At 39.8% G+C, this 14,445-nt stretch overlaps 1 protein-coding gene across 5 annotated transcripts in view; it reads right to left on the bottom strand.

Annotated features, from left to right (window-relative positions):
* MAPK10 (mitogen-activated protein kinase 10) overlaps window positions 1-14,445 on the bottom strand; it is a 271,558-nt gene that overhangs the window by 234,057 nt on the left and 23,056 nt on the right. Inside the window, exon 2 of one of the 5 annotated variants that reach the window (XM_056568752.1) lies at window positions 1,295-1,381. The exons of the other annotated variants lie outside the window; for them this stretch is intronic. The gene's annotated coding sequence lies outside the window, so the exon portion shown is untranslated. The remainder of the gene's footprint in view (window positions 1-1,294; window positions 1,382-14,445) is intronic. 5 annotated transcript variants of the gene reach the window in all.

Below are 14,445 nucleotides of genomic sequence, written 5' to 3'. Positions count from 1 at the left end.
CATTAGCATTTTTTGGAATTCAATGAATTTCCAATGTGGCTTGAGTAATACTACATGACAAAGCCAGTGGCTAATACAATTTATATAGAGGGAAACTACTCCTTATTTATTAAGAAATTCTTCATTCATCCCAATGAATAATTCTAAGCACCCTCTTAGTAGTCAACATCCAAATTTGCAGGTTCATATATACATATATACAATGAAGAATAAAGAAGCTGAGATGTAAACACAATCCCTTTAAAAGTAATCTCTCAGCTGTCTCAGCTGCAGACACTGTTAGATAGCTGTTATAAAAGCAAAATGCACCTTCCCTGAAGATGATAGTGGTTGCCAAACCTAGGAAAGAAGCAGGGCCAAGCTGCTTAAAGGGGTACTCCGCTGCCCTGCTTCCAGAGCTCCGCTCCCCAGCATCCGGAAGTTTATTGTTCCGACGGCTGTATGCGGGCTTCCGTGTTCAGAGCCCCCCTTGTGATGTCACACCCGCCTCCTCATGATGTCATCCTGCCCCCTCAACGAAAGTCTATGGCAATAGACTTTCATTGAGGGGGCGGGCGCGACGTCACAAGGGGGTGGCCCTGAACACGGAAGCCCGCACACAGTGTTTGGAACAATAAACTTCCGGACGCTGGGGAGCGGAGCTCCAGAAGCAGGGCAGCGGAGTACCCCTTTAAGTGCCGCAACCTGGCACGCCTCCTCGCTTTTCCTCACCTACCAATCCTTTCTTAACTGATGTATGTCAACCAAGGAGGGTTGAAAAGATGAAAGAAAGCAAGGAAGCATGCAAAGCTGTGGCACTTGAGCAGCTAGGCCCCACCTCTTTGACACGTAGTAGATTGGCCAATAAAAATAGCAATCTAACCTGCTTATCCGAAAAGTGGCAGAGCTTTTGCAATAAAATATAGTGTAGCTAAGAAAACTCTGTCTGCAGGAGACATAAAAAGAGAAAATATTGTCAGATGCCAGAGGGGGAAGGAGACTGATACTGCCTGACCTTTCCTTAATAGCTTTTAACACTATTTGAGTAAAGGAGGCCATACACGCTTGTTTGGCCAACAGCTATAACTAATTAACTTCCAATCACATGCATGCTTGGTTCGGCCAATAGGGTAGTAAGTTGGCAGTGGCTTATCTGCCTTGAGAACAAACTTAAATGTACCAAATCATTTATCCCCAGCCAGACTTAATGAAGTTGGTGGGTTTGGACACTCACTTAGCTATACAGTAAAAATCCCTTAGTCAAAGTTTACATCACATCTAATTTATACCTCAGAATTGTCCTTAGACTCCTTACCTCCTGCAATAATGTCCTCTCACTGACAACTCTTGTCTTTCACATTTAATACACGTGAGCCTTTTTCACTGGTATATATTCTGCACACTATAATTGACCGGGAATGAAACAGGACAATAAGTAGAAAGATAGTTACTGATCATTGAACGTGGTACAAAGTATATGTACTGTAGCATCTGTTCAGCCTGGAGTAGTGGTGATATGTTTGCAGGGACTGGACACATGCCAGAGACAACATCTGTAAATATCATAGTACTCTATCATTACATTTCTATTGGTCCAGAAAAACCACAACTCCAGCACTTGTTCAGCTGGCCTGAGTTTTACTGTACTAGGAGTCTCTTACTTGTGCTTTCCCCTGAGGTAATGCTGCTTTGTAAAGTTAAGTCTCATATAATTTTTTTCTGATTTACTTTACCGCAGACAATAGTTTTATGTAATTTCCCATTATTCCGAATACATATTTTAGAACTGTGGAAACACTAACCTGATTCAGTCAGGGTGATTTTATTCCAGCTCAGTGCCATTGTTCTCATGAACCTGTCATACAGGGGAAAGTACTGCTCTAGCATCACAATGAACGATATGTGTTTTAATTGAACACTGTCGAAACCAGAACAATATTTGCAAAAGGAACTGAATTTGCTAATCCAGCAACATATATAAATGTAAAAATAAGGAATCATCCACAATAGTGGATTTGGTCTCCTCCCGGCCTGGCAGAAGTCCAAACTCAGGAAGCTGCACAGTTTAAAAGCTGCACAGAGCCTCACTGAAAGATGTACAGACTGAAAGCTGCACAGAGCCTCACTGAAAGCTGCACAGACTGAAAGCTGCATAGACTGAAAGCTACACAGAGCCACACTGAAAGCTGCACAGAGCCTCATTGAAAGCTGCAGAGAGCCTGATGCTTTCTATCCATCACAGCACTGCAGATGTGAGGGCGGAAGTGGTCCCCCTGCTGGCTTCAGTGAAGTCATGCCTGCTGGGAAACACGCACTTTCTTCTGCTGGGAGATTGCACTATGTGGGCAAGAAGAACGATATGATAGGTTTGCACATTTGGGGAGTTTCTTTTTATGACGTTCTCCATGTCAAACCGACAAATTGTTGTGATACTTTCGGTCAGCCCGATTACGGCAATACCAAATTTTATGGTTTCCATCATGTTTTACTAATTAAAAAAAAGATAAACATTAAAAAAAATATTATTTTTTTTGCCCCCCATATCTGGCTGTATGAGCGCTGTAAACTGCTATTTTTATCTGTACCATTGTCATATTGATTGGACTTTTTAATCGCTTTTTCCTTAATTTTTTCGGGAACATGACGTGATCAAGAAATCTCAATTCTGAGGTTTGATGTTTTGTTTTTGTTTTTTTTACATTTATGCCATTTATGCCAATTGTTCGAACAATTACTCATGTGCAATAGCAAATATGTTTATTTTTATTATGTTTACATGTGTTTTCACATGGAAAATAAGAAAAGGGGGTAATTTGAACTTTTAATATGAAAGGGGTTAATGTGTTTTTTAAATCTTTATTAAACTTATTTCACACTTTATTAGTCTGCGCTCCAGGACATGAAGAGAGGTAAGTCCTCCTCTATATTGGATCGCTCCTCCATGATTGCTCTGTGTGTGGGGGGCGGGGGTTCAAAGAGCTGCCCCCATGCTGAAGATGCTGCTGAGGGGTCACCAAGAATGGAGTGAGCTCGAGTCAGGAGCAACATGACAGACTAGATCGCAATGGGGTTAATGCCAAATGTCATTTACATTTTACAATAATATTGCTAAATCTCTTCCAATGTATTTTTTTTACCGGAAATGTTGTAGTGGTTGTCAAGTAAGGGTGCTGTGGGAACAAGATAATAAAAAGGCATAGATGTGCTCCAGTAGATGCCATCTAGTGATCAGGCTTAAGTACTACTGAACACAAGTGCAATAAAATACGTCTCTGCTTTACATACAATCTCTGGTCATCACTCCAGAAATGGTGTGGATGAGAAATAGCTGTATACCAAGAAGAGGACACTCGGGACGTCAATATAAAGAGAACCAATGTTCAGAAAAACACACAGTCGGCACTGCTGCCTTAACTTGTGATGTGCACCTTAGACAAGGGAACAGTTCACATTAACAGTCCAAGATGTACCTTGAGAGGTGCTCTATCTTGATGTGAAGATTTCACCAACCATTGATAGAAGCGAAGAACGATGGCACTCTCCCATAAAGGTATTTCTGTTTATTGATAAAAATCAATAAAGGCCGAGGGGCCGTTTCTCGCCATGCAGGGAGCTTAATCGTGACCTCTAACAACAGCATAAACTTCTCCCCTTATATATGAAACTTTATTACTACCAAAACACGAAATAGGCTCTCGACATCTATACTGGCTAATGTAAAATTTTGCAATAAGAAACCGAATTAATACTTAGAACAGACGCCCTAGGTCCTCTCAGTCTGAACGAGCGAGGAGACCTGAGCGTCTTTGCTCAATAACAGGTGCGAGTTAATTAATCCAAACACACCTATGCTTCTCCTTTCTATCTGTGGATACTAACAGTGTTAACTAGTTGTGAACTATTATGTTCTAGGTATAGTTACATACATGAGAGAATACAGAAAGTGCAATGAACCCTGAAACAAGATGAATGAAAGATACAGAAAAATTACGTTTTTTCATGCTGTGTTATTCATGTTTTGTTACTAATTAAGTTACATATATAAGGGGAGGGGTTTATGCTGTTGTTAGAGGTCACGATTAAGCGCCCTGCATGGCGAGAAATGGCCCTTCGGCCTTTATCCCTTAAGGATAGATTTTTATCAATAAACATAAATACCTTTATGGGAGAGTGCCATCGTGCTTCTATCAATGGTCAACAAAAAGAGAAACCCAAAAATCACCTGTAAACACTCTTTACCTGAAGCTTTAATATAAAAAAAAAAATCTGTGTTTTTTCTTATTCTTTTGAAAGTATGGGTAGACTTTAAATATCTGCAGCATAGAGACAATTGGGGTCATTTTCTAAATTGTTTGCTATTCACGCCACCGTTTTGGCCAAAAAAAGAAAACAAAAAGCTCCACATTTTTCAAAGCGCCTCTATAGCACTCCAGGATGTATTATACCTTTTTTATTTTTTTTCCCAAAAAAATGCTTTATAACTGGTTTAGCCTTTGGAAAGGGAAATTAAATGTGTGGCTAGCAGGACAAGTGTTCATTCTTACGTCACAGAAGGAATAGAATCTTGTCCAAAAAATTATTACTTAGGAACTTAAAGAGTACCTGTCATGATAAACCACCCCCTGCCTCTATTTTTATTATTTTTTAGTGTTCTACATTGATATTGCTCTGTATTTTCTGCTCAGTCTCATTCATATTCACAGACTGGGAAGGGGCGTTACCCAGCAGGCGTGACATCATCTGAAGCCATACAGGGGAGAACGTCCAAACTCTGCTACACACAGCCCAGAGCAGTTCAGGTGTGAGATGAGCTATGATTGGCTAAGGCTGCACACACCCCCTTCAGTATTTCCTGATTTTGGACTTCTGCCAGGTCAGAAGGAGTCCAAAGTCTGTGCAAGAGATGGGAAGGGGGGGGGGGGGAATGTGGGGAGACACCTAGTGGCAGCTTTTTTAAACATAGAAAACTTAATTTTTTAAAACAAATAACATTTGAAAGATTTTTTATTAACCATAAGGAGTGCAATAGCAAAAATTTGTTTTAATGAGAGTGCCCATTTAAGCTTTTTTTAGGAGTGACATAAAATATATTCCAGCCATTATAACATAAACAAAACATGTTCCAATAACAACAATATCAAGACTAAATAATGTTCTGCCTTCCTTAACACAAGTGCTTAACACTCAGTTAAAGATTATGCGGCCAAACCATATGGGGGAGATTTATCAATACCTGTGGAGAGGAAAAATTGCCCAGTTGCCCATAGCAACCAATCAGATTTCTTCTCTCATTTTGCATAGGCCCTGTCAAAAATAAAAGACGAAATCTGATTGGTTACCATGGCCAACTTTTCCTCTGCACATGTTTTGATAAATCTCCCCCTGTATGTTTCCCCCGCAGCCAATAAATCAATATAATTACCTTTAAGGGACATCATGGCCAGAATTTAAGTTAAGTTATAAAGTTAATCATAAATACAGCAAAATTACCAGAGGGTGCACAGCTATGCTCATATTGCTTTAGTGTTTACATCCCAGCACTAAATGGTGATACCACCGAGTAAGTGATGCCAACATATTCAGTGGCAGAGAGCATCAGGTGTCATTTAGTTCAATGTTCCATACCAAGTTCACAATTATAACTCCTTTGAAGCATCATCCAAATCATGGGAACATCATGCAAATAATAAGAATATCAACAGTATTCCAAAACAAAGTATAAAAATAAATAAAATATCCAAACAAACAACATAAAACAACATCCGCTCAGGATGACATTATAATTTCTATCACTAATCCGAAGTCACGAAGAAGAAAAAATGGAGCCAGTGAAGCCGTTTTTCTGAATGTGCACTATTTACATCAACTACAGGATGGTATGAACGGTGACACTGATCCACTCCTAAAATGTCTGGTAATGCTTTGAACATACATCGGTGTAGGCGTAATATGCTTGGCCACATTGCTTTTTTTGGGAGGTGGTGAGCAGGGCGCTACCTTTTTGAATTTGGGCTGTACATACCACACACCAATTTAATTGCAAATTTGGCGCAGTCTACGACCAAAAGCCAATCTTCCCTTTGAATATCTTTCCCAATAACTTTCTATCACAAGGCACAAGTAAAACAACTCTACTAGCTAATAGCTCTGTTTATTGTCAAATTGTGGCTTCCAAAATGGAATGCAAGATGCTATGACAGACCTGTTGTGCAATGGACCCTGGTGACCTAGAATGGGGTCTGCTGAGGTTCGACCATGGTTTCTTTCATTTCGATGTCAAGTCTATTCTGTCGTCAAAAGTGACTTCTCTGACAAAAGTAGAAATGAAGACTCAAATGGCGTTTCAGCAATATGTCCAGAATTTTCTCATACAGAAAGAGACTCCTGGACCTATAGAGTAGTGCCTCAGATATAATAATTAGATACATAAAAACTTTTCCCTTCATTTTTACTTACTGTGAATTTACATAACGGCATTATGACATTTGTTACAAATTTTTTGGGTTAGCGCTGCACTTCTGCAGGCGGCACTCTGCTCCTTCTGCTCCCCGACCTGGAGCTTGAGCGGAATTCCGCGAGTGGAATTCTGCACAGTGAACGTTAGCATCAGTTTGAATGGGTCTTCAGCGAGACCTGTTCACACAGCGGAATTTCAGCGGCGGACAATTCCGCCGCTGAAATTGTTCCGCGCGAAGAAAGAACATGTTCATTCTTTACGCGGAAATCAATGGTGACGGGGCAGTGCCGCACGGTCCTACCGCTGCCGCCGGATGCCAGGCTGAATCTCCGCTCGCTGAACTACAACTTGGCTCTCCGGGCATGCTAAGAGTTGTAGTTTTGCAACAGCTCGAGGCACCCTGGTTGAGAAACAACACCCTGGTTGAGAAACCCTGTGCCAAATAATACTAGGGGCACAGGGGAAACGTAAAAACCTTGTTCACTTGTTTTGGTATGCCTACTGTACATATATATATTTTTTTTAAGTAAAGCCCCAAAAAACCTTTTTTGGTCATTTTGCTGTTTTTCCTAAATTCATCGATTAATTTATTGACAACAAAACAATTGTGCAATTAATGGTTAAGTGAAGCCCTAAATAAGATTCTCATTGGGTTGAATGCATCTCCTGTGACAAAGCTCCATTTGCCAGTAACTACCTAATTCTCTATATTATTTGATCTTATTGACTGCACTGCGTTTTGTATTTACCATGTGTATCCTCATTAATCCCCTTATTACAAATGGTACGAGACATTAAGGGCAAACTGGGAACCCAGGTGCGTCAGATCGGCTGAATGAAAACTATAGTATATTAACATCAGTCATCTCACATCAATATCAGATGAACAAAACACCTCTTCACTGTAATGTAACTAGACAGGAAAAGTGGAGGTCATTAAAAGCAGATGATTTTATTAACTCACAAAAAATGAGAAGCCATGATGAAAATCAGAACGGATATAACCTCTTCAACAATAACAGAGGATCTCAGCTAATCTCTGCTAAGAGGTTCATCCGGCCTGTTTCTTATGAGACGGGGCAAGAACCAAAGGCTAAAAAAGTCTAACCAAAGCATATCATGCTTCTGCATATTTTCGACTTTCAACTTGTTAGCCATGTTAGGTGCTGTAACACCATTTTCATCCAGGAAAATTTGGTAAAACTAGAAAATGTCATAAATTCACTGTATAAATAATTGGTGAACTGGGTTGTTTGCAAATAGCTGATACCTATACATCTGCATCATGCATGTAAAGGAACAGATTTGGGTAAGGGCATAAATATAGTTTAACTCCCTATATTAAAAGGGTTATCTCATGAAGACAAACCCTGTCTATATACAGTGATCCCTCAACATACGATGGTAATTCGTTCCAAATGAACCATGGTTAGTTGAATCCAACGTATGTTGAGGGATCCGTGCAATGAAAAGTATAGGAAGTTATACTCACCTGTCCCCACCCCTCCGGACCGTCACCGCTGCCCTGGATGTCGCCCTCCTCCGTTGTTGCCGCGTCGCCGGGGTGTCCCCGCCACTCTGGACCGTCCCTGCTGCCCGGGATCGTCGCTCTTCATCACCGTCATCACATCGCTGTGCACGCCGCTCCTATTGGATGACGGGACGGCGTGCGCAGCGACGTGATGACGACAAAGGAGAGCGACGGCAATGCAGGGGATCCTGAAGAGGACGGTCCGGAGAGCCGGGACAGGTGATCATCACCGGACCACACGGGGCACTTTAATCGGCTATCCGGTGGCAGCTGAAGCAGTCTGCGCTGCCGTTTATGCGATAGTCCCAACATACAAAAGCATCGTATGTTGATGCTGCCTTCAATATGCGATGGCCTCTGAGATTATCGTATGTCGGGGCCATCGTAGTTCGGGTGGTCACTGTACTTTACTAAGCCATATAGACATAATAGATGGGGTCTGTCCACTTGGAAGCCCCTCTATAATTCAGAATGGAGAGCAGCTCCATGAGAAAATTTTACTTTATAGCGTGTTTTAGTTATGAATGCAATTTTCTTCTGTAGTAAATTATAAATATGGCTGCATTCACGCCACCTTTTTGCAATACAGTTCCTGTCTCAGGGGTTTGATGAAAAACTGATTCCATAAAACTTGACTAAACAGTATCAAAATGTGTGTACAAATTTTAACCCGTATACAGTTTAAAAAATGATGTCCGGTTTTAAGAAAAAGACGTATATGTTTTTATCTTTTCACTTCATTATGAATAAAGTAAAAAACCGTATGGTGCAAACCGGATAGAACCGTACGCACATACAGTTCTCTACGGTTACCATTGACTCCCATGTTAAAAAAAAGTATATATAAGAAAAAAACAGACAAAACCGTGCAAGATGCAAAAAAGATGCAACTGGATGCATCATTTGGCATACGGTTTTCAATGGAGAGTCAATGCATATGGTTTTCAATACGGTTCCATACGGTTTTCAAATTGAAAACATATACGGGAACTGTATTGCAAAAACGTGGTGTGAATGCACCCTATCACCGTACACGATTCATCCCCAGTTCATTTATGGTCAAGGGTGATACATTTTAATCTTATGCTACAGCTAAATGCTATAGGATCCACAATTTTTATAAACTGGTGGCACCCCTAATGTGGTGTATATTGAATATTACACTATACGGTGGTGACCAACATAAGAAACTTCTTAAATGGTAGAGATTTTGGATATTTTTGCTCTTGTGACTAGCAGCCTAAGGGGTTCAATGTCTGACATGATTTGATACTTATTTTTCAAAACATGGTTACATTTGTAATAAATGCCATTGAATTACTAGTGTGTAGTTATGTAACGTCTTAATATGATTTTGTGAAAAACATTTTGTCCTACAAGCAATCAGGCTTAGACTCTATTTATCCTGTTTTTCCTTTTACCTTTGGTTCATGATCAGGTGTCGTGGGGTCATGTGACGTGTCATGTACTATTTTAAACCGCGTGCATAGTTCAGACAGGTCTATGAAAAAGAGTTAATATCTGAAATGCGTCAGCTGAGCTGTCTCCTGTATTATGCTGCCTATAGCTGTAGACTTTAAATGAAGACTAAGAGTGGATTTTAAACCAACCGGCATTGTTGGACTTTATTTTCTCTGTTTGGCGTCATTTTTTATAATATATCTCAGCTTTTTGATAGCAATAGCCAAATTCCTGACTGTCCTTCAAGCAACCATTCAGGTCATTTTGAATGTAGTATAACATGGCAACCACTCACATGAATGTACATCTGTGTAATACAAGGACAACTTGAGCCAACATAATGGAAGCCACTCTTATTTATCTCCTCTCTATGGTGTCTTCATGAGAGTACACCTTTAAGGACCTCCAAATGGTATTTTATCTTTTAACCCCTTAAGGACTCAGCCCATTTGGACCTTAAGGACTCAGACAATTTTATTTTTACGTTTTCGTTTTTTCCTCCTCCCCTTCAAAAAATCATAACAATAATAATAATAATTTTATATTTTCATCCACAGACTAGTATGAGGGCTTGTTTTTTGCGTGACCACTTGTCCGTTGTAATGCCATCACTCACTTTATCATAAAATGTATGGCGCAACCAAAAAAATACTATTTGTGTGGGGAAATTAAAAAGAAAACCGCAATTTTGCAAATTTTGGAAGGTTTTGTTTTCACGCCGTACAATTTATGGTAAAAATGACATGTGTTTTTTATTCTCTGGGTCAATACGATTAAAATGATACTCATGATTATACACTTTTCTATTACTGTTGCGCTTAAAAAAAATCGCAAACTTTTTAACCAAATTAGTAGGTTTAAAATCCCCCTATTTTGAAGACCTATAACTTTTTCATTTTTCCGTATAAGCGGTGGTATGAGGGCTCATTTTTTGCGCCGTGATCTGTACTTTTTATTAATACCATATTTGCTTATACAAAACTTTTATTACATTTTTTCTAAAAATTTTTTGGAATAAATTGTTATAAAAAAGCAGCTATTTTGGACTTTTTTTTTTTTTTACATTCACGCCGTTCACCGTACGGGATCATTTACATTTTATTTTAATAGTTCGGATATTTACGCACGCGGGGATAGCAAATATGTATATAAAATAATGTTTTTTTACACTTTTTGGGGGTAAAATAGGGAAAATGGGACAATTTAAGTTTTTATTGGGGGAGGGGGTATTTCACATTTTTTTTACTAATTTTTTTTTACTTTTTTTACTTTTATTTTTACACTTTAATAGTCCCCATAGTGGACTATTTAAAGCAATCACTCGATTGCTAATCCTGTTCAGTGCTATGTATAGGACATAGCACTGATCAGGGTTATCGGTCATCTTCTGTTCTGGTCTGCGGGAAGGCAGATCAGAGCAGAAGACTCCCGGAAGGCAGCGGAGCCAGGTGAGGGGACCTCTGTCTGCCGTGCAGGATGATCGGATCGTTAAGTGACCGCGATGCTGCAGATGCCGTGATCGGTATTGATCACGGCATCTGAGGGGTTAATGGCGGACATCCGCGGGATCGCGGGTGTCTGCCATTACCGCCGGGTCCCTGGCTGCGATCCACAGCCGGGAATTGCCGTGCATGATGCCGGCATCGCTCCGATGCCCGCGGTTATGCTCAGGACATAAATGTATGTCCTGGTACGTTAAGTACCACGTCACCAGGACGTACATTTACGTCCTGCGTCTTTAAGGGGTTAAAACAAACTGTTCCGAACGCTGGTGCAGGCACCAGGAACTCGTGAAGTCATAGCCCGGCCCACTCGTGACATCACGCCCCGCCCCCTCAATGCAAGTCTATGGGAGGGGGCGGGACATCACAAGCTCCCGACGTCGGGTCCAGCGTTTGGAACAGTTTGTTCCAAATGCTGAGCAGCGCAGTACCCCTTTAAGCCTGGCTGTTATTCAGAGCACTCTGGTCTGATTTTCCTACTACCAAGATATCTATTTCATCAATGACTTTACATCATTAGAGGCCGACATGCGTCCCTATAAAATAATGTAACCTATATAAAGCATGCTGACTCATGAATGCAATAGCAGGGAAATTACTTCAGCCTTATCAATCAATGTACAATATCATCAAGCTGCTATATTTAAAAAGGAATGAAAATACGTTACTGTTCTCTAAATCAAATGTACTCAGTGGCTATGCAGCTTTGAATCAATTCCAAGAAATGACATTAAGAAGCCCCATCAATACTGCTTCATAGAAAAGGACGGCAGCATCATGTTGCTAATACATTTTTGATGATTGCTAGTTGTGCAAGGAGAAGGAAATTGCTAGGAAAATGCAACGTGTTCTTTTAACCACAGAGCGAGAAAACACTGTGAATTTTAATTTACATGTTTTTAGTTTTTGTTTTTTTGCTTTTAATTTTAAATAGATAAGATTTTATCGAATTGCTGCATTTTTCTGTGATCTGCTATAAATGCCTCTCAGGTCAGGCCACATGAGCAACAATTTGCCTTCTTCCTTCATCTCAATATGTCTGCCAAGGGTGATAAGGATACATGGAGGAGTGAGCAACAGCAGAACAGGCAAAGCTCTAAATATATCTTTAATTATGGAAAATATTTACTTAAGAAAAAGAAGCATTACTTAAAAAGTACCTGTCACCAAATAAACTTTTCTAAACTAACTCAGGCTATGTTCCCTAACTACTCCTAAAACTCCTCCCACTCTTAATTATTTTTTATTTTTTTTAGAGCTTTAAAAAGCTATGTATCTTACCTTTATTCTTGCTTACATAGTGAAATCTCCCAGCAGGAGAAGGTGGGCGTTTCCCAGCAGGCATGACATCACTGAAGCCTGCTGGAGGACCACTTCCGCCCTCCCATTGTTGCAGTGCTGTGATGAATAGAAGACCTCAGGCTCTGTGCATGTTTCAGTGAGGCTCTGTGCATGTTTCAGTGAGGCTCTTTTCAGCTTTCAGTGAGGCTCTGTGCAGCAGTCAATCAAGCTCAGAGCATAAAGAAGCACTTCCTGAGTTTGGTCTCCTGCCAGGCTGGAAGGAGACCAAACTCACTGTATTAATTGTGGCAGGGAGCAGAACAGAGTCCCCTATTGGCCGTTTTTTCTATTACATTTTAAACATATTTATGTAGATAATTTAAAAAGCAAGTGAATGGGAAAGTGTCTGCTAATTACACAAGGAACACTAGATTAAAAGTTTTCTTTAGAGACAGGTACTCTTTAAGGCAATAAACATAATAACACCTACTCACTCACATGTAATAACCCCTGTTTGATATTGCACACTTAAAGGAGGAGTGCAGTGAAACATAACTAATCCCCGATCCAAAGGATTTATTTATTTAGAAAAAAAAGAAACCATCTTTTAATGTATTTCCCAAATAAATAAAACATTTTCAGCACCTGAGTATATTTATAAAACACCTTTGTAATCCACCTAGAGATGGAAGGCTCTGGCCGAGGGAAGGGACAGATGAATTTAAATTTAAGGAAAGTAGATTTGTGAGGTGCAGTAAAGAGATTATGTGAAAATTAGCTGTGTGTTTACTTACCGCCCCACTCCATGGCCATGAGATTATGGAATCGGGCATGTTATTTTGCATGGAACCCGAAATGCTTAATTATTAAAGAAGTTTGTGTTTTGTTCAATATGAAAAAAAAGCACTATACCCTATTTAATAATATTAGCACAGACAAAAAGTTTACCAGATACCCATAGCAACCAATTATAACATTGCTTTTAACCTGCACTAAAAATGAAAGCTGAAATCTTTTTGTTGTTGTTTTTTTGTTGTTGTTTTTTTTTTATAAACTCCAACATTTATTCATTCCAGAAACTTCCAGACATTACTAGCTGCAAAAACGCAACACTAAAAGTGTCCATATGGTTCAGGGATATTGCCGAACTGCTTGGCCTCAGAAAGGCTTCAAGTTGTTATGGCTACCATAGAATGTAAGGATGTGTGGGAATTCATTCATGTACTGCAAGTGCTTCTGGAAATAGGTCAGACTGTCCGTAGCCTAGATTCCGAGAGAGCTGCCGATTCCCAACCAGACAGCATCACTATGTACATGTACGACTCTGACATACCGCTATGTTCTGTATCATTTATACAAGTCCATATCACAGTGACGGCCTTGCTGAATTACTTGATAAACATTAAAGAACAAATTATTGGTAATTTCCGGATGGTCAGTGATCTTATACTGCAAATAAGCTCTTATATACAGAACTCACACACATATATATATACATTTATACATTTTTTACAGACTGTATGCATTATAGATGTGATGGGGCAGGGGGAGACACAATAGACACAATTACAAGGATACAGATTCATTTCTAATGAAGCTTTTACGCCCAAAGCCTTCCCGGCTGTACATGCCAGCAAGAGCAGTAAGTGCAAAGGCCAGCACCTTCCCATTAATGTTCTAATATGTATATAGTCTGTGAAAAGGTCTAAGGCTGCATTAGGAGGTAAAGCAATAGCAGGCATCATATATATATATATATATATATATATATATATATATAAAACACCTTTATTAGTAAAAGTTAGCGGGTACCCTTCCCCTAGGTAAGTTGTATTTACGTATTTTTTTTTAAATCAACTGGTGCCAGAAAGAACTATCCCGAGTAGGAGAAAATTCCCACAGCAAACATATGCTGCTCTGGACAGTTCCTAAAATGGACAGAGATGTCAGCAGAGAGCACTGTGCTTGTGATGTCAGCAGAGAGCTATGTGTTCCAAAAAGAAAAGAATTTCCTCTGCAGTATTCAGCAGCTTATAAGTACTGGAAGGATTAAGATGTTTTAATAGAAGTAATTAACAAATCTGTTTAACTTTCTGGTACCAGTCCATTTAAAAAAAATAAAAAAAAAGTGTTCCACCGGAGTACCCCTTTAATGACAATGGACGTAAATGTACGCCATGGGGCGGTGGTACTTAACGCCCCATGACGTACATTTACGCTCCGCTATGACCACG

The sequence above is a fragment of the Hyla sarda genome, chromosome 1, assembly GCF_029499605.1.
Source record: "Hyla sarda isolate aHylSar1 chromosome 1, aHylSar1.hap1, whole genome shotgun sequence".
NCBI classification, from domain to species: domain Eukaryota; kingdom Metazoa; phylum Chordata; class Amphibia; order Anura; family Hylidae; genus Hyla; species Hyla sarda.
The sequence above is the reverse complement of the archived record's forward strand: the minus strand, read 5'-3'. Positions and strand labels throughout refer to the sequence as shown.